The 20,092-nt window shown below is 37.8% G+C and overlaps 1 protein-coding gene across 4 annotated transcripts in view; it reads right to left on the reverse strand.

The window, feature by feature from the left end:
* DLGAP1 (DLG associated protein 1) overlaps positions 1 to 20,092 on the reverse strand; it is an 876,459-nt gene that overhangs the window by 561,919 nt on the left and 294,448 nt on the right. For 3 of the 4 annotated variants that reach the window (XM_032311577.1, XM_032311575.1, XM_032311573.1), the window contains exon 3: positions 17,648 to 17,766. The gene's annotated coding sequence lies outside the window, so the exon portion shown is untranslated. The remainder of the gene's footprint in view (positions 1 to 17,647; positions 17,767 to 20,092) is intronic. The other variant, XM_032311574.1, reaches the window with a different exon arrangement.

Genomic DNA, 20,092 nt, shown 5'->3' on the forward strand with positions numbered 1-20,092 from the left:
ATCTCTAAGTTTATTCAACGATGCTGAAAATCCTAGCCACAGCAATTATGCAAGAAAAAGCATCCAAATTGAAAAGGAAAAAATGGGGCGCCTGGGTGGCTCAGTGGGTTAAGCCGCTGCCTTCGGCTCAGGTCATGATCTCAGGGTCCTGGGATCGAGTCCCGCATCGGGCTCTCTGCTCAGCGGGGAGCCTGCTTCCTCCTCTCTCTCTCTGCCTGCCTCTCTGTCTACTTGTAATCTCTCTCTGTCAAATAAATAAATAAAATCTTAAAAAAAAAAAAAAGGAAAAAATGAAACTATTTGTAAATATCATAAAACTACATATAGAAAGTTTTTTTATTTGTAAATATCATAAAACTACATATAGAAAGTCCAAAGACTCCTATACACACACACCAAAACCTGTTAGAACTAATAAATCAACTTAGTAAAGTTTCAGGATAAAAAATTAATAGGTAAAATCTACTGCATTTATATACAGTAATAATAAACTATCAGAAAGATATTGAGAAAATAACCCAATTTACTATTGCATCAAAAAGAATAAAATACCTAGAAATAAATTTAACCAAGGAGGTGAAAGAAAATATAAAACACAGATGAAAGAAATTGAAGACATAAATAAATAAATGGAAAGATATTCCATGCTGTGGATTGGAAAAAATAATATTGTTAAAATTTCCATACTTCTTTTTTTTTTTTTTTTTAAGATTTTATTTATTTATTTGACAGAGAGTGAGATCACAAGGAGGCAGAGAGGCAGGCAGAGAGAGAAGGGGAAGCAGGCTCCCTGCTGAGCAGAGAGCCCAATGCAGGGCTCAATCCCAGGACCCTGGGATCATGACCTGAGCCAAAGGCAAAGGCTTAACCCACTGAGCCACCCAGGCAGCCCAAAATGTCCATACTTCTGAAAGCAATATATATATATATATATATATATATATATATATTTTTTTTTTTTTTTTCTTTTTGAGAGAGAGTGTGAGCAGTGGGGAGAGGGACAGAGGAAGAGTAAGAGAGGGAGACTCTTAAGCAGGCTCTACACCCAGCACGACCCCTAGCATGGGGCTCAATCTCATGATCCTGAGTTCATGACCTCAGCCAAAATCAAGACTGAGCCACGCAGGTACCCCTTAATATAATGCCTATGAAAATTCCAATGACATTTTTCACAGAACTATAACAAATTATTCTAAAATTTCTATGGAACCAAATAAAGCCTGAATAGCCAAAGCAATTTGGGGAAAAAAAGAACAAAGCCAGAAGTATCATGTTTCCTGTTTCAAACTACCCTATAAACCTGTAGTAATTGAAACTGTACGATATTGGCATAAAAGCAAACACACAGATCAACAGAAGATAATAGAGTCCAGAAGAAAAAAATACACATATATGGCCAATTAATTCATGACAAGGCGAGTAAGAATACAAAACAGGAAAAGGACATCTCTTCATTAAATAATCCTGGGAAGGTGGACAGCTGTATGCAAAGGAATAAAACTGGGCCACTATTTTATACCATATACAAAAAGTAACTCAAAAGAGCTAAAGACTTGAAAATAAGACCTGGAACCAAAAAACTCCTAGAAGAAAATACAAATGGTAAGCCCTTTGACATTGGTTTTAGCAATGCTTTTGTTGGATCAGACTCCTCAGGTGAGGGCAACAAAAGCCAGAACAGATGGCACTGCATCAAACTAAAAACATTCTGCACGGTAAAGGAAATCATTAACAAAATGAAAAGAAAACCTAATGAATGGGAGAAGACATCTGTAAATCATATATCCAATAAGAGGTTAATATAAAATATATAAAGAACTCATATAACTCAATAACAAGAATCAAACAATCCAATTAAAAAATGGGTAGAGGGGGACGCCTGGGTGGCTCAGTGGGTTAAGCCGCTGCCTTCGGCTCAGGTCATGATCTCGGGGTCCTGGGATCGAGTCCCGCATCGGGCTCTCTGCTCAGCGGGGAGCCTGCTTCCTCCTCTCTCTCTCTCTGCCTGCCTCTCTGCCTACTTGTGATCTCTCTCTGTCAAATAAATAAATAAAATCTTTAAAAAAAACATGGGTAGAGGATCTGAATAGACATTTTTCCAAAGACAAACAGATGGCCAACAAACACATGAACACATGCTCAATATCACTAATCAGGAAAATGCAAATCAAAATCATGATACATCACCTTACACCTTTCATAGTGACTATTATCAATAAGACAACAAATAACAAGTGTCGTCAAGGATGTGGAGAAAAGGAAACCTTTGCATACACTGGTGGGAACATAAATTGGTGCATACAGGATTGGAAACAGTATTAAGTTTCCTTAAAACATTAAAAATAGACCTACCATATTATCCAGCAATTCTACTACTGGGTGTAGTATTTCTTAAGAAATAAAAATACTAATTTGAAAAGACAGATGGATCCTTTTGCTCATTGTGGCATTATTTATAATATCCAATATGGAAACAACCTAAGTGTCCATCAGTGGATGAATAAGGTAAAGAAGATGTAGTATATAGATACAAAGGAATATTATCATCCATAAAAGTGAGTCAAATCTTACCATTTGGGACAACATGGATGGACCTTGAGGGTATTATGCTCAGTAAAATAAGTCAGATAGAGAAAGACAAATACCCCATGACTTCACTTACATGTGGGATCTGAAAAATAAAACAGTCAAAACCTAGACTCATAAATATAGAGAACTGGTGGTTGCCAGAGGAAGGTCATGGGAAGGGTGAAAGGGGTAACAGGAATTAAGAAGTACAAACTTCCAGTTATAAAATAAATAAGTCATAAGGATTTAATGTACAGCATAGAGAATACAGTCAATAATATCGTATTAACTTTGTAAGGTGACAGATTGTAACTAGACTTATTGTGGTGACTATTTCACAAAGTACACAAATAAAAAGACATGGTATACACATACACACACACGCACACACAATGGAATATTACTCAGCCATAAAAAGAGTAAAATCTTTCCATTTGCAACACCACGGATAGACCTATAAGGTACTATGCAAAGTGAAATAAGTAAAAAAAAGACAAATGCCACATGAATTCACTTGTATGTGGAATCTGAAAAACAAAACGAACGAACAGAAAAAAACAGAAACATATTCATAGACCCAAGAAATTACCAGTTGGTTACCAGAAGGGGGAGGAGTTGGGAAGAATGAGTAATATCTGAATTCCAGTGAAGGGAATAAGGGGCCCAAATTTTCAGTCATAAAATAAATCACAGAGATGGAAAGTACAGTACAGGAAACATAGTCAACAACTTTGTAATAACTCACAGTAACTCCATTAACTGTGGAGATCATTTTTTAGTGTAGAAAAATATCAAATCACTATGATGTATACCTGTAACTAATATAACACTGTATGTCAATTATACTTCAATTAAAAAAAAAAGAGCCTTTAACATTTCTGTATGCTTAAGAGGAACCCATGAAGACCTTGTGATTTCCAGTCTAGATGAGAATATTACACACATATATTATAAGTTGGGCAAACAAGCATCTGACCAAGGATACTTATCGTAAGTATCTTAGTCTTTTGTCCCTCATATAAAAATCCTGTCAGGTCACATCACACAACTCTCCTACTGTTCCCCAATCATGAAGAAGAGGCTGGGAAATAGGGGTGCTTCCTGGAATGAGAGTTGTCAGGTACACTGGTCCATCATTCTCAGAGGTCCATCTGTATTCTCAGAGATCTAGTTCTCCATGACTACAAAGAATGCTGCAGCCTTCTCTTTGGTTTACAGGGAGGTAAGGAAGGATAAATGGGAAGTTGTGGAGTCCTTGAAAATGCCTTTGACTACTCCACCCAATGAGTAGTCAACCCAATGCCAACTTTGGCAAAGGCTTTCTTATGAGCACTACGACTATAGAACTCAGTTTCTAGCAATTCAATAAACAGTTATGATTCATAAGGCAAATAATCTCCTCTTTGCAAAATAGTAATTGGAAGGAATGATGTAAGAATCTGTAAAATAATGTTCCTAAGAGTTTTAACTGCCAGGTAAACAATTATTTCCAACAATTACATAATCAGTACCATTCCGAACTACTTATTATATATGTGAGTAGGACATTCTAGACACTGTCCAGGGCGTGCTGAACTGATGTCTCACAATATTTTCTTATAAAAGCTTAATCACAGTCTTTTGACTGCTTTTCTACTATAAGCCTTCCTGAACACTCTGATAAAAACTATTACAGTCAAATTCATTATAAAAATATTAAATACCTTCCCTTCCTGTTGGTCTTTCAGGCTGTTCTTGAAATTCTGTGTAATCAAAGAAATGCTTCTCAGTTATACAGACAGATGACTATTTCCAATTTCCCAAATGTTGTGAATATGTAAATTCCAGAGGCATCCCTGAGACAAATATACCCACCTTACTGCTGGTGAAGAAGAAAGGGATATATGTATATAGTATGTAGAATAATGACCATTCAGTGATAAATAACCTATTAGTTAAAAAATGCAAAAAATGGCATTAGCAAAATCGGGTAAAAGTCTCAATGACACTTGGATATGCATTAGTATCTCTTATCCATTTGATACATAACTTCAGGACATTTATTTGACATTTATATATTGAGTGCTATATTAGGTACTAGAAAAACAATAGTGAACAAGACAGATCCAGTCCTTGACCTTGTGAATGTTACATTCCAGTAGAGAGGGCTGGTACTACCTCACAGACATGCACATGCGCACATGTAACCCAAATGTAAACAATGAGAAAACTACATATTATAATGAAGGTCGTGAATGTCACAAACAAGGAGCTTGAGGCAGGCATTAAAGAGTGTCACTGAAGGCCATGTGGAGATGATGACATTGTAACAAAGACCTCAAGGAGGGCTTTGGAAGCAGGAGAACGACCAGAGAGAGAGAAGAAGGAGTAGTGAGAGGTGGCCTTTTGTAAAACCTGTCAAAAAGCTGTCTGCCCTGGTTGATGACAAGATAGGCAGTGGGAGGGATCATGAAAAAGCAAGAGGGCAGGGCAACATGGAGAAGGATTTACTGAAAACGGGTGCCTACTTGCACCTAATTCTATTAAAAAAAAAAAAAACCATCGTCTCATACACACATGATACCAATAAATTATATCTTTAAATGATCATAAACAGCATTACTATGTCTTTTTAGAAATATATTATGCAACAATGTCATTTGTATCCTAGAGCAACTGATGACATTCAGGCTGAATGTCACAAAAAGAAAGACCATGACTGTGCCCAGTTAATCAGCTTCAGAAAAAAGTGGGTGTACGAGAGAGGGAGATGGGGGGCGGGTTGGAGGTAGGAGAGGGAGTGAGAAAGAACAATTACTCATGAGACAGAGTGGGAAGAAAGTCAAGCCATGTGTAGGTTCTTTGTGTTTGCGTTGTTTATTCTGTCAATCATTTTATTCCACATGATGGATGAAATGAGAAGTAAGATTTAAAAATAAAACATAAAGACTGCCCATACTTCAGAGCAGAGGCTGGCAAGCGTTTTCTCAGGGCCAGGTGTAAGGATGGGACAGGCCCAGAAAAGAGTGGCAAGAGCCCCTGCTGTACTGGATTGCCTAAATATTGTAGTAGTTTACTAGCCAAAGGCACAAAGTTATATAATAGTGTAAAAAAGTTCCCTGGATTGTTTCCATCAACTCTACGCAAATGTTAGAGGAACATTTATCAAATGTCTTATTTTCCAAATGAGTGTGAACACTTCTGGCATTAAGTAGAAAGTTGGCACAGATGATCTCAAAGTTCCCATCCAACTCTAAAATTCTATGATTCCAAAATTTAAATTATAATACAATTACCAATATCTGACAGAATTTCAAAAGCAGTTGAAATGGTGTTTTAGGACTTCTTTTTCCTGGCTTAATATTTGTGCAAATTCTAGGATGCTAATTCCTGAAGCTTGGCAGCTCAAACAATAATTGACTATTTCCTAGTCACTTTGCAAGTGCTTTCTTTTAATTGAGGATGAATTGGTACAGCATGTAAAATGTGAAAACTAATAATGGATGCTTTAGACAAAAAATTTTTTCACTGAAATGAGTCATAGACCACTAAAAAATAATTCTACTTTCACACATCAGTCAGTGAATGCCCTTGCTAGACCTCATATAATCAAATACACATTCACTGACCATCTATTAGAGACTAAAATCAAGACTGCTATATATGAAGGTACAAATATACTTATTAATTGAGTTAATATTGACTCTGAGCCATGGTGCCTGGGTTCTAATTCCAGTCTGCTGCTTATGAGCTGTGTGACCTTGAGGAAATGACTTAACCTTCTGTGTCTTCCTTGCCCATTGATAAAGTGGGGCTAAAAATAATATCTACTCCATAGGGTTTCACTAGAATAAAATGATATATTGTATGGCAAGTGAATGGCCTGTTACACAGTCAAGTTTCAATAAAAGTTGGTAATATTTCTACCTCTGCTTCCAATCTACTGGCTATAGTGTTACCTAGCATAAAAACATTATGTAATTCTAGGGCAGAAATGGCCTACCAAGGGAACCTGACATTATACTAATTTCTGACAAAACAGTATTCACCTAAAACCCTATTCCAAAGTGTGTTGCATCCAAAAATCAAATTACAGGAATAATGAAAAATGAAGACCTGCCTAGATAAATAAATGAAGTGCTTATATTTGCTCTGTGCACTACACATAGCCAAGTATTATGAGGAATACAAGAGCATGGAAAAGATAAGTCCTATTATCTAGGAGTTTCAAGTATTTTAAATAAAATAAAATATATAAACAGATAAAGGTAACTGATGTACTCCTTACACATTTATTGAGCATTTACTAGGTATGAGGGGTTGGTAACACAAAGATGATTCAGATACAATCTCAGAAGGCAAGTCATGTAAAATCCATGAGCCTTACTTTCTTCACCTAGGAAATAACAGTAGGAACATGCTGATAAGATTGGGAGACTCAAATGTGAATCACTGCACAATGGTCTGCAACACAATAGGCTCCCTACACTCTAAGTGCTTTGGGTAAAGGCTATGGGGTACGGAGGAGAGACACACTGTGTCTTCAGGAAGGGGACCTTAGAGGAATGTCTAGCAGATTTGTGAGGCAGAGAAATTCAGTAAGAACATCCCATGCAGAGTGGACAGCACATGCTTTGAGGCCAGGGCTCATGACAGGGCTTATGGCGGGTAGAGATTCACTCCTCAGGTTCTAAATGCTCTAATCCATTCACCATCTCAATGTGTTCCTCCCATCCCCTGCTTACGGATCTTGAATAGCTTTTGTCCATTTGGTGAGAGCAAGGGGATTGCTCCCAATCTAACTGTAATTCACTTAGCTGTTTCTTCCCGGAGTGGCCAGCATTCCTTCTACACGTGGCCATGGAATGTACTGTGTGACAATGGTTAAGGGCTCAGGTTTTGGAGTAAGACAGAATTTCTACTTAACTGCTGCAAACTTAGGTAAGTTATTCAAACTCTCTAAAGATTAATTTGCTCATTTGCTAAGTAAAAATAATAAAACCTATTGTTTAAAATTGATTCTAAGGGTGCTTGGGTGGCTCAGTCAGTTAAGCATCCGACTCCCGGTTTTGGCTCAGGTCATGATCTCAGGATTGTGAGATCAAGCCCTGAGTCAGACTCTGTGCTGGGTGTGGAGCCTTCTTGAGACTCTCTCTCCTCTTCTCCTCTGCCCCCTCCCCCCATGCTCTCTCTCTTTCTCCAAAAACAAACAAGTAAAAGTGGATTCTAGGAATTAAATGAAATAGCACACTTAGCATAGTGTCTGGTCCATAAGGCCTCAACAAACACTAATTGTTACAAATATATTAGAAATGGCATTTTAGGGAGGTTAATCTAAGGATGGCTTGTGGAATGGAATTGTGGAATGGGGTTAGTGTGAGGCACAAACATTGCTGGGGGTGCTACTGTAGCCATTGGGTTGTGAGGCAGTGAGGGCCTGACCCAGGGTGGTGGAGGGGATGCTGGGAAGGGAAGGCTCTGAAGGCAGCAGGGGAAAACCACCAAGACCTAGGAAGGGCTGCATTTGTAAGAATGGGATGAGAGAAGAGACAAAGATGACACCAAGATTTTGACACTAAGGTAATGTTGGTCCTATTTTTAAAAGGTAGAGAATTTAGAGAGGTGAGGTGGGATGACTGACTTGATAATTTTACAAATTATAATCCTAAGAACTTATCAAACGGATGTCAGAGGTGAAAGAAATTGCTGAGTTTAAAATTACGATATGAGCCTTTTAAATTAAATTTGCTAGTCTGAATCTTAGAACTTTGTCTTTAGCCTTCATGACAAAACCCATCCCTGTTCTCCTGGCCATGTGTCCTTCTGACAGACTGTCTCCCGGACGAAGTTTTCTCAGGCTCCTCTGAGACCCTCTGGGCCTCCATCTCAGGCTCTGTGTCTGTCCTTGTTGGGCTTGCATTGCCTAGTTGTAGCAAGAATTTTAAATCAGTTTAGAGAGAGCCCCTAACCCTCCATTACTGGTCACTCTCAATTCTGATCAAATTCTTTACTCTCTATCCTTGATATCTGATCATCCTGATTTGCCTTTAGCAAGGATCCTGTTAGGTCTGATTCACCAGTATCCTCTCTTATTCCTGATGTTTCCCCTTAGTCATTTCTATCCTCTGACCCATACTACACACTCTGGCTATAAATCCCTACTTGTCTGTGGTATATCTGGAATTGAACCCTGTTCCCTATTGGGGTCTCTTTTCCCCTATTGCTATAGCCCTGCGTAGAATCTGTTTGTAACCATTTCACTATTGTTAAGCTCTGATTTTCTTTGGACTTCCTAGCTAATTCCTTCTTCCTGAAGGATGAGGGGCAGGGTTCACCTTACTGTTAAATTCCAATTGGAACTCAGGTCTCCACTTTACCTGCCCAGGGCACCTTCCTTCATATTCGATCAATGCAAAATTTTTCATACTTAGACACACGTTCAAGTGAAAAATGATAATAAAATTATCTGGAAAGCAGTCATTTAAAAGTCAAGAAAGAGGTAATTTATTCAAGCTTTTAATACCAATGCATACATTATTTACCAGAAACTTCTCTTAAATAAAAATGGATCAAAATGGGGGAAAGCTTCCTTGTATCCCCCATGAAATATTTTCTAAATAGGTAACATTTAAAGTTTTTTCATCCCCAAAGGAGATAAAAATACATGCCCAATTAAGCCCCAGTGTAAGTTTCAGTTGGAAACATTAAGGTTTCTTATTACTTAAGACCCAGGAAGTCTTTGATTAGGAAAGCTGCCTTGCCAGGAAACTGATTTTTCCCCCAGGAGACACAATTAAAGAGGGCAATACCACTGAGAGCATGTGCGTGCCAAAGGCAAAGTGCTATAATTTATCAACAGACACAATACTTCATGGAGAAGACAAAACATCTCGGCTGCTCTGTCGTGGATCCTCCATGAATGTACTTTCACTCAACAGCTGTACCACCACCAACAACAAAATGCAAAGAAACCTCTCAAAACCCAAAAAGTCCCCACATGGGAGACTTGAAGAGTGTGGGTAGGAAAACCAAAACACATTAGAAACCATCAGAACAGCCTCAAGTCTCATCACTACACTCTCTCTGAAGGTCAACATCTGATGCCTTGGGCATTAAAATATTAGATGGAAAATACGGAATTTCATTCAATAAATTCATTCAAATTTACCAAGGGTTGGGGGGGGCAAAGAGATTTCATAGATGACTCCCGGGTTTCTAACTTAAGCAGTTGGGTATGTGGGTGGTGGCACCATAGATGGGCCGGAGAATAGCACAAAAGGGAGGAGCAGATGGGAGGGGGCGTATGTGAGTTCAGTTTTGGAAATCCAGGAGTCCCCTTTATCCACAGTTTTGCTTTCTGTGGTTTCAGTTCCCCATGGTCAACTGTGGTCTGGAAGCAAACGATCCTCCTGCCCTACTGTCAGAAAGTCAATAGTAGTCTAACGCTGTGCCCCAATGCCTACGGTTATTCACCTCTCTTCATCTCATCACGTAGGCATTTTACCACCTCCCAGCATCATAAGAAGAAGGGTGAGTACAGCACAATAAGATATTTTGACAGAGAGAGACCACATCCACATAACTTTTATTATATTAGATTGTTATATGTGTTCTATTTTATTTCTAGTTATTATTGTTCATCTCTTCTCGTGCCTAATTTATAAGTTAAACTTTATCATAGGTGTGTATATTTAAGGGAAAAAAACGTAGTGGAGACAGGATTCGGTACCATCTGTGGTTCGTGCATTCACTGGGGGTCTTGGGATGTATGCCCTGTGGGTAAGGGGGAGGGCAGTGAAAGGAGGTCGTCATGGGTTTGATGTGGTCGTGAAAAACCAGTGGATGTCCTCACATTTCCTACATAGGCCCTAAACATGATCAATAATTCAGGTCTGAGTTCTGAAGATATCAACTTCAGGTAATAACTTAAATTGTGCCATTTTTGCTTTGCTTTAGCTTTTGAACATTTAGCAACTTTTAAAATCTACTTTTAATGTATGGTTTGGATTGTTTTAAGTCTAGCTTCCTACGTGGCATAACATTCTAACTGGTTAATCCCAAATTGACAACATCCTTGCTTCAAAACATTACATAATGAATTGGGTTTACTCTCTGCCTTTCTTCTCCTGATATTTATGTCCTAAAGATCAGCTCCCTGTCTTCTACCTGTGTGACAACCAGCAGGGACAGATAATACTAGAGCTGAGTCACTCTGAGGCAGACTGGGTCTGTGTCCTGCTCTGCTGCGTTCTAGCTCTGTGTTCTTTGCCACGTTAATTAGTCCCTCCATATCTCAGTGTCTTCATGTGACATGGAAAGTACATTTTAGAATTGATTCATGTCTTGGTACAGAATTTTTAAATATGACACATTCACTTGGGAAGAAATGGTATTCTCCAGCTGTCAAATGAAGATGCCTGTACATAATCACTAAATGACACTTAGTGTGTTGTTCATATCCTCTACGTGATAGAGAGGATATGTGAACACCTCACTGCCGCTAGGGAATCTTCTGAGTTTCATCGATCATGGAGAAAAGCATCCTGGTATCGGTTCTATGGTGGTGGATTTGTTGATTTCTTCCTATGATTGTGCACAATTTTCCCCAACAGGATTGTAGTAAGGATTAATTGAAATAACACAGGTAAAGTGGTTAAAACAATGCCTGGTGAAGGGGGGCAGAACATGCTGCCCCCAACCCTGCCACCTTGGCATAAGGATTACTTGGAGCCAAAGGCACTTGAAAAACAGATACGAGAAGAGCATCCTGCATTCTGACCTCCTCTTTGCTTCTTCAAAGTACAAGATACAACGCCCATGTGAAAGATGTCCTTCCTGCACCAGGAGAAACGTTCTTATCACCAAAGCAGGGAGTGGAGGCAGAAAGAATTCTGTACAAACAGACCTTGCTAAAGTACCTCTTATCTTCCTTTTACCTCCCCATACACTTTAGTAACGTTTCCACAACTATCTCTCTTTGTTCAAACTACGGTTAAAAGCGTTGAGGTCTTGCTGCTTCTTTTGCTCTTCTTTTCCCTCTGAAGGTTCCCATGTCACATTAAATATAAATAAATTGGAGTGCTTTTCTCCTGTTAATCCATTTTATATCAATTTAGTTCTCAGACCCAGGGGAAGACCTTCAGAGGTATGAGATAAAATTATGCCTCTCCCCACACTGGCACATACGTAAGTATTTAATCTACACTTGCTATTGTGTTTTTAATCATAAAGAAATACCAAGAATGGCCTCAATTATTAGAATTGCTAGAGAAATGGGCAGTGTGCATCGCCATCATGATTATTTTCTCAAATCTGTACCTCATTTGAGTTACAGTTCCTAGCTTATAGAGAAGGATAAAAGGATCCCATTGTTAATGCTGGGTCGTTTCAAATAGGATTATCTATTCCCAAAACTTAGATTTTAAATAAATAAGATATTTTAGGTGAAAACTTCTAGCACATGAGGATAATACAACAAGAGTCAAATAAATTCAGCCTATATGACTTTCCTCTTTTTTTCTTTAAAATAATTCTTGTCAAGCTGTATCATTTTACTGCATAGCAAGCACTGTCCTTGGGTTTTCTTACAGGGTCAACAAATATCCAAAAATATGAGTTGTGATAAACTCTATTACATTCTATTTGAAGTTATTCTATCATAAAGCAAAGAATATTTATATGTCTTTCCAAGAGTACTTAATAGGTCATTTCATTAAACATGTCTTCAGTAATAATTGGTTTATAGAGAAATATATTATTAATCATAATATTAACATTATTAATTATAATACTAACATTTAATATTATTATATAATTATGTATTAACATAAAATATATGCAATATATTTAATAACTAATTACAGCTAGTTATATATAACTATACTACCATGAAAGGACCAGAGTATCTAAGTAAACAGTATCATCACCACCACCACGATCACCACGTACTGTGTGTGTGTGGTCTCTCTCTTTTTCTCTCTTACTCTCTCCTTCCTAGGCTTGAAACAGCCTCATCAGTATGATGATTTTCATCTTGACTATGACATGTCTCTAAGATATGACAAATAAATACAACATTCCACAATTAGATTTTTGTTATCTTAAAGACGTCTGAAATCATCAGGTTACTTAAATAGTACCAATAGATCTTAGCTCTTAAATTATTCTGACATAAAAAGTATACAAGAGTAAATAGTAAGATTTATCTCAAAATGCATCAGCTTGCACAGGAATTATAGAGTATTGAAATAGAGAAAAACAATAATAGGATTAGGTCTTCGCTAAGATTGATGAAATACTTCCCCCAAATTTTATTGATCTACTCCTATTAAGTAGGCAGATCTGAATTACTGCTGAGAAATCACAGTGGTTCATCAATATCAAAATGACAACTCAAACTCAAAAACATTAAGAACAGAAAAATATTTAATATTTGCATGACTCCTGTAGTAAATGAATCAACTGTAGACTAAAATTTGATTTCTTTTGTTTCTGTGTTAAAGGCTGCATCATGCAAATTGGCTATAAAAATTCTTTTTTAGAGGACAAGAAAGGAAAAAAAAGGAATACCTTTTAACTTACTGGAATCAGTTATAAATCAAGAGTGTGTGAACATTTATTCCTTCAGCCTAAACCTATGTCTTGAAGAATCTTTATTTTAGTTTCTGCCCAAAATGTGTCTAGATAACGAGACAGGAGACAGAATGCAACTTGCAGACTTCATGTTTTGACCCTGAAGAGGTCACTCTTGATGACAAGGGGCTTGCTTGCTGTGTGTAATTATTCTCAGTGTATAGAACACCAGGTATCTTGGCTAGATGCAAAGCTACGTTGAAATTTCCCATTAGTGTTGTCAGTCTCAGGTGATTAAATTATGGATACACTTCTCTAAACTCCACTTATTTTTTCAGTCACAAATAAAATTTCTTAGCCTGGCTGAATTATATTGGAGAAAAAGAATGTAATCTTCTGTTAACCTTTAAGACCATGGTCTGGGCTCTGGCCAGCTTAGAGGCCTGCCCAGATCCTTAGAGCTATGCGTGTTCAGCATATAAGTGATAGATATTTTTTGGATTATCTCTAACCTTGACTGCAACCTTGCAGGTACTGCTATGTCTGCCCTTGTTTCACAGATGATAATTCTAAGGTACGTAGAGGGGTTCAGGAAATTCTCCAGCTCATATTGGTAATAAGGGAGAGAGTTAGGTTTTGAACTCAGATCTTTCCATATCCAAAATCCTGGTCCTTCAACCTCATTGCCAAATACGTGCTGCAAATTGATTGACCGACTCCTTTGTACTTCTGGGCCTCATTTTAAGTAGCATTTCATATGATCTGCATCCTGACATTGCAAGGTAAGACATTGGAGTCCATCCCAGGGATGGTAATCGTAAATCTTTCTTTTTAAAATAGAGGTAAAGGAGTATCAGGACTCAGCCAAGGACATGCACCAAAGTAATAAAATTGAAACTAGACTTTTCCTTTAAGCTTCACATTAGGCATGCCATAACATGACATGAAAATTTGAATTTTCTACTCTTAAAGTGAATTAAGAAAAAAATCCTCAAAAAGAAATTTTCAAAATTTGTCATCATTTATTGTTCTTATTTATGCTAACATATAGTCCTAATATGCTTTTTCAAGGGTGCATTTCAAAGTTGACACCGCTATAGAACACATAACAGAAAAAAAATATGTGGGAACTTGGTTTAAAAACATACAGAATAAATTTCACACTGAGCTATAAAAGTCGGCATTGAGCCCAATTTCTGGAATAAATCAAAGAGTAGGCAGAAAACAGACAGCGGGAACAGTTATTTTAGCAAGAAAAGTAGGATAAATTTACCAAGCCAATGATGGGATGATGTGCGCAGATAAGAGACGCGGAGGGAAAAAGTGCAATGCTGATACATGAACACATTTGAATGCGAGAAAGCAAGACCCAGAAAACACAATTGTCCTACATGTGAATAAACACTCAAATTATGTTGCAGCTGCAAAATTTAAACTCAAGGAAGAGACATTTGCAAAGAAATTTATTAAATAGATGTGATTTCCTGGTTTCACACACCCAGTGGTTCTTTTATAAAGTAAAATGTACAATTTTCCTTGATATAAATGACATTTGCCCCCTGTTGTACTCAATCAAATAGCAAAAAAAGTCTTTTGTGAAAGACTCTGCTTATTAAGAAGCACAATACGATTGATGCCAGACACTCAGGCTCGAAGACATAGAGTTAATCCACTAATTAAATGTCTTATATACTGAGTACAGTCTTACACGATAAGAAGGTTTTCATGAGAAGGAAATTCATCCTTCCCTAATGGCATATGCAATTTCTTTGAAAGGAGATAAGGAGATAAATTTCTTGCTGAAACCAACCCTTGGCTACCAGACCTATCCATCTGTCCTTCCTTTCTTCCTTCTTTCCATCCATCCATTCATCCATCCATCCATCCATCCATCCATCCATCCATCCATCCAGTATGTGTAGTTCTACAATGTCTGTATGACCCAGGAGGGGAAATAAAAATGTATCACAAAGCTTTTATTGGAAATGTTAGGACATGATGATAATATTTGACTGGAAGACTCAGACTCTGTTCTTAAACTAGAGCACCTTCCCACAATGGTGATGATGACAAGTGAGCCCTTGTCCTGTAATCTGTCTTTGACTCAAACTGCCATATAGGAATTAGTGGTGGCCAGCCTAGATTGTTTGTTTTTACAGAGTGGCTCACAAAGTAAGGTCTCCGGACCAGTAGCATCACCTGGGAACTTATTAGAAAAGCAAATTTTTGGTCTCGTACAGGCCAATCTGTTTGAGAGCCAAAGTATGTCACCACCCCTTGGAAGACTTGATAAATTACAGAATCTGCCTGACTCCACAATGCTCTAGACCACTGGTGAGGGAAGCCAAGGAAGAAGAAGTAAGTCAGAGAACTTAAGAGTGGCATCTTTTATAGGTTTTGTTAACAAGTTTGGACGATGGCAGATTGGTGAATTACCGAATATTTTCTGAGCAAAGCACAGGCATGATCAGAGCTTTGATTTTGGAAGATTTTAGAGCCTAATGAGACCACAGAGCAACAAGTGCATTGTTCAGGTGAGAAGACAAAGTAACTTATCTTTGATGACTCACCGAATGTGTCAGCCTCAAATAGTCACTGGGGCTGTTCACTCAGTTTGCCTTCTGGGCTCAGGATGTGGTTCTCAGAGATCTCTCTCCACTACCACAGGGCCCTCTTGATCCTGTAGTCTGACACAGTCTACCCTTGGTTATTTCTGCCTTGCCATCTGCCACTACTTCCCTCATTCCCCTGCCTGAAGTCTCTCTGCTGCTCTTTCTCCTCTTCTCCCACATTTCTTCTCCTTCACTAGGGATTTGCATGCAAATGCACACATTGATTTAAATGTTTGCTGCTGGTTATCTGTAGAGCTACTTAGAGAGCTCACACATGGCACTCCTCCTCTGAACACAGGAACTGTGAGGTCACAACAGAACTGCAGCCTTCACCTGACTTTCCTTAAATCTGTCAAACCCCCCTTGATTCACTTTCATGTGTTAAATCTATTTCACAGGCTGAAGATCCTTGTACCATGATGCTCAGACATGCATAATTTAAGTGACCCCTTTCACACAAGCGATGACACTGCTAACTGGGTGGTTTCCAAACAGAGAAGACGATAATTGTTTTTCTGTGTATCAGACACCTTCTCATACATAAAACCATCAACAGTGCATAGTAAGGACAGATAAAATGAAATGCTATTGTCTTTAACTATTCCAACATTTGGGTCATACTTCAAATTTCTATACGTAATGTCTCAAATGTACCTGTTGACCAAGACGTATGTCTCACTTTGAACATAGACAATTTATGATGAAGACATTAGTTCTGAAACAGAGTTCCTTCTGGTTCCATGACACTTGGAGGTAACTTTTCGGTGTCTTTAAAACAAAACATTTTCCTCCCGGAGATAGTTCATTGAGGAGGAAGATGTGATTTATTTTAGGATTTAAAATAAAGTAAAAGAATGTATAAGAGATGCCTCTGGTTCCCTGCATCACGCCCCTTGGTCTACCTGTGGTTTCAGCCACATCAGCACAGACAGATGGTTCTGTACCAACTTGGGTTCTCTTCACCTTTCTAGTGTCCAGCCCCAAGTGACCACTGAGTGTCTTCCAGCCCCATGCAGGGCCAGAACAGCCCAGCATTGCTGGGGGAAATCAGTGCCCCTGGGGGGCAATCCAACAGGGGAAAGCCAGTGGATAAACCTCTTGCCACATGTCTTACAGGCAGAAATTCTGGGAAGTCTCCCACTCTCCTCTAATCCCAGGGAATCGCGCTCCTATAGTCCACACCGAGGACTTGTCTACTCCCCCCTTATTTTGCACGTGACTTCTTCCCCAGTTCACCTCCCTGACCTCTGACTCCCACCCTTGGGATGAGCTTCCCAGTTAAAAACCACACCCAAATCATTGTCTCAAGCAAGCGACCCCAAGAAAGATGATAGCTTATTCATATATTGAGCAATATTAACCCCCTTCTGATCAGACACCCCATATGTGGGGTTTCAGATTTGGACATCATTAAGACCCTCCATTTTTCCCTTCTCAAAACTCCATAATGATAGGAAAGGAGTGGAGATCACAGCATTACATTTCCTCTGCCTATCTTAAAGCATGTAGATCTTGCTGAACACATTCCCCAGATAAGTTCAAACCTGTACAACACACAAAAAAATTTAAAGCTGATGCAATGCCATCCACTTTCATAATTCTATGCTTACCGTAAAGTATACTATTTTGGTCCACAGTCAGGAAAATGACATTTGCCTCATCTGCCATTCTAGGCTAATAGCAAGAATTCAGATTGAACATATAAAACGCATCTCATCCACATTCTGTAACAAGCAACTAGGGAGTTAAAACTCACAGACTAAACTCAGCAGCCTCTTAATATGACTGGAATTACAAGCCAGAAATATTTATACTTGAATATACCATGCTATAAAAAAAAGAAATTGTTTTGCATAACATAGCTGGAAAAGAAGCTGTAGGGTTGTGTTATGTAAGGAGAAATAACACAATTTTACCTTTGATGATCAATTTTCCATTTTTCTTGCTTTTAAGGCAGGAAAAGATCCAAACCTTGCAGCCTTTTTTTCTTTTTTTTAAACTGGGTGTCACTCTTGGTATGTGATGCTCAGCTGTTCTGAAACATAACAAAACATAATAATTAGATGTAAAAACTAGCCTGAAACAAAAAGATACTTAAGATCTCTTAGGAACTACTCTGACAAACACTAAATTCAGTGATGTGAGAAGGGAGTTCCATAGAAAATTTACATGAATGTGTTCTTGCATATGTTACATTTTATATTTTTATGCTTTCCAGAAAATAAAACCTACCACAAGAAAAGTAATGTCATTACAATAAATAGGTTTGATATTCTACGTATACTTTTGTAATAGTAATGATTTTATCTTCTTTAAAAATCAATAAAACTCATGCAATGGTGTTTTGATTTTGTAGTATACACTCCACACACAAGACAGTATCCATTTCCTGTGATTCATTCTTTTATCATCACTGCAACTAAGCAGCTGTAAATAAAGGGCTGAAAGGTATCATTCTTCACCGGGTGGTTCTTCTACCATCACAGGAGGACACAAATCAGGGCACAATCTTCCCAAGTGCAGTACCAGAGGCTTGCTGATGTTCAAAACAAACCATAACCCTTCATTATTGATGCTTTCTGAAGAAAGTGACAACATGGAATTGTAACTAGACCCAGAGTCATGGGAGGTAACTTTTCCAATCCTATCACATGTTTTTTGCTGAGTTGTGATTTTTCTCTTCTGAAAGTTCACATGGAAAGGGACTTGTGTCACACACAAAAATTATCTGGTGTTGGAAAGTGTAGGTATCAGCAGAATTCTGCTTAAGCAATATCATTTTGTGGCCCTAGGTAGCATATTAAAAGAGCATCGATAGGGAATGAGAAAAACAGTAGATCTGAGTATTAAGCAGAGTTAGAGTAACATTCAGAATTAAGGACACTGGTGTGAGTAATTTTTCTTACCTCCTAATTATTTTTAGGAATTACAGTGCCTGAATGAATATGGAATTCATTTCACAGAAGAGGAATTGGAGGCCCAAAGGGATGATGTGTTTTGCCCACTTTTATTCAGCTAATAGGCACAAAGGCAGAATGACATTCCAGAATCCCTGCCTTGAGTTCAACCCCTTTAGAAACCCATAACACTGTATTTGTTTCCAAAAAGAATACCTGGCATTCAAAAAGATCAGGGCTAATAAAATTCTCTGCAGAACTTGTCTGAGCAATATTTTGACTCTGGCAAAGTTGATAGGTTGAGAATAAGAAGCTATGGGTGGTAAAATGGAAGAACTACAATAACACAACAATATGCATTTTCATAGCACATAAAACATGTTGGGGATATTACATTTATATATATATTTCTTTATCCACATTACAAAAGACAAAAATGAAACTCTATTATCAAGAGCTTTTAGGTATGAGCCCTGGTTTATATATGATTGTTTTATTAAATATTTTTTAATATTCTGGTAAACTGAATGAATTCTGATTTTTTCCCCTACATGTATGAGAAGTAGATTACTTAAAGAAATAACAAAAAACTTGATTTTTAAAACAGAGAACTATTTATTTGTTCATATTATTTATTGAGAATCTATTTTGTGTTGGATATTGTTAATTTTCTACAGAAACAAAATAACAAGATTATGGAATTTCTCACAAACACACCCAGATATACAATAAGCAATCAATTTTATTACAATTGCAATGTTTTGTAAGTTAGATAATCTTAATGTAAACAAATATTGAAACACTGGGAGGTGTTTCAAATATCATCTAGTCTAGTGGTTCCCAAATATGGTTGATCATCACAATTGTCTGGAAAGCTGCTGGAAAATACAAATTATAGAACGTCATGCAAGATCAATTAAATCAGAATATTCATTAGTAGAGTCAGGGTAATCTGCGTTTTGAACAGGTTCATTCTGCTGATCAAGTTTGTTTTATAAACCTACTGATTCTTGCTCATCTTCTTATTTATACGAATAAGGAAACAGACCAGGGAATGACTTGCCCAAGGCATTTACTCTTTGGTTGCAGAACTGAAGTTAGAATGCAGAATTTCTGAATTCTCTAGTATTTTATTTTATTTTTATTTTCTTGCTTTCCTTTACTCCAAGGGTTTTTTTTTTCTTTTCTTTTTCTTCGTCCTTTTTCCTATCACCAAGTAACCAATATTTAGTCCCTACACCTAAGAACAAGAGTGAAAGTAAACACAAAGAAACAAAATCAACAAAAAGCCAAAACAGGAATTCGAACTTAAGCTGTTTAATTCCATAGTGTGCTTTCCGAGGTTCCAATGGGTGCTACATTCATCGGCTCATGGAGTGTCTACTCAGCCCTTTTAACTGCATTCCCCAACTTCCAAAAACATCCTCCGTCCTCGTCACTTGTTAGTGAGTCCTGATCCCTGGC

The sequence above is a fragment of the Mustela erminea genome, chromosome 13 (assembly GCF_009829155.1).
Source record: "Mustela erminea isolate mMusErm1 chromosome 13, mMusErm1.Pri, whole genome shotgun sequence".
In the NCBI taxonomy this organism is placed as follows: domain Eukaryota; kingdom Metazoa; phylum Chordata; class Mammalia; order Carnivora; family Mustelidae; genus Mustela; species Mustela erminea.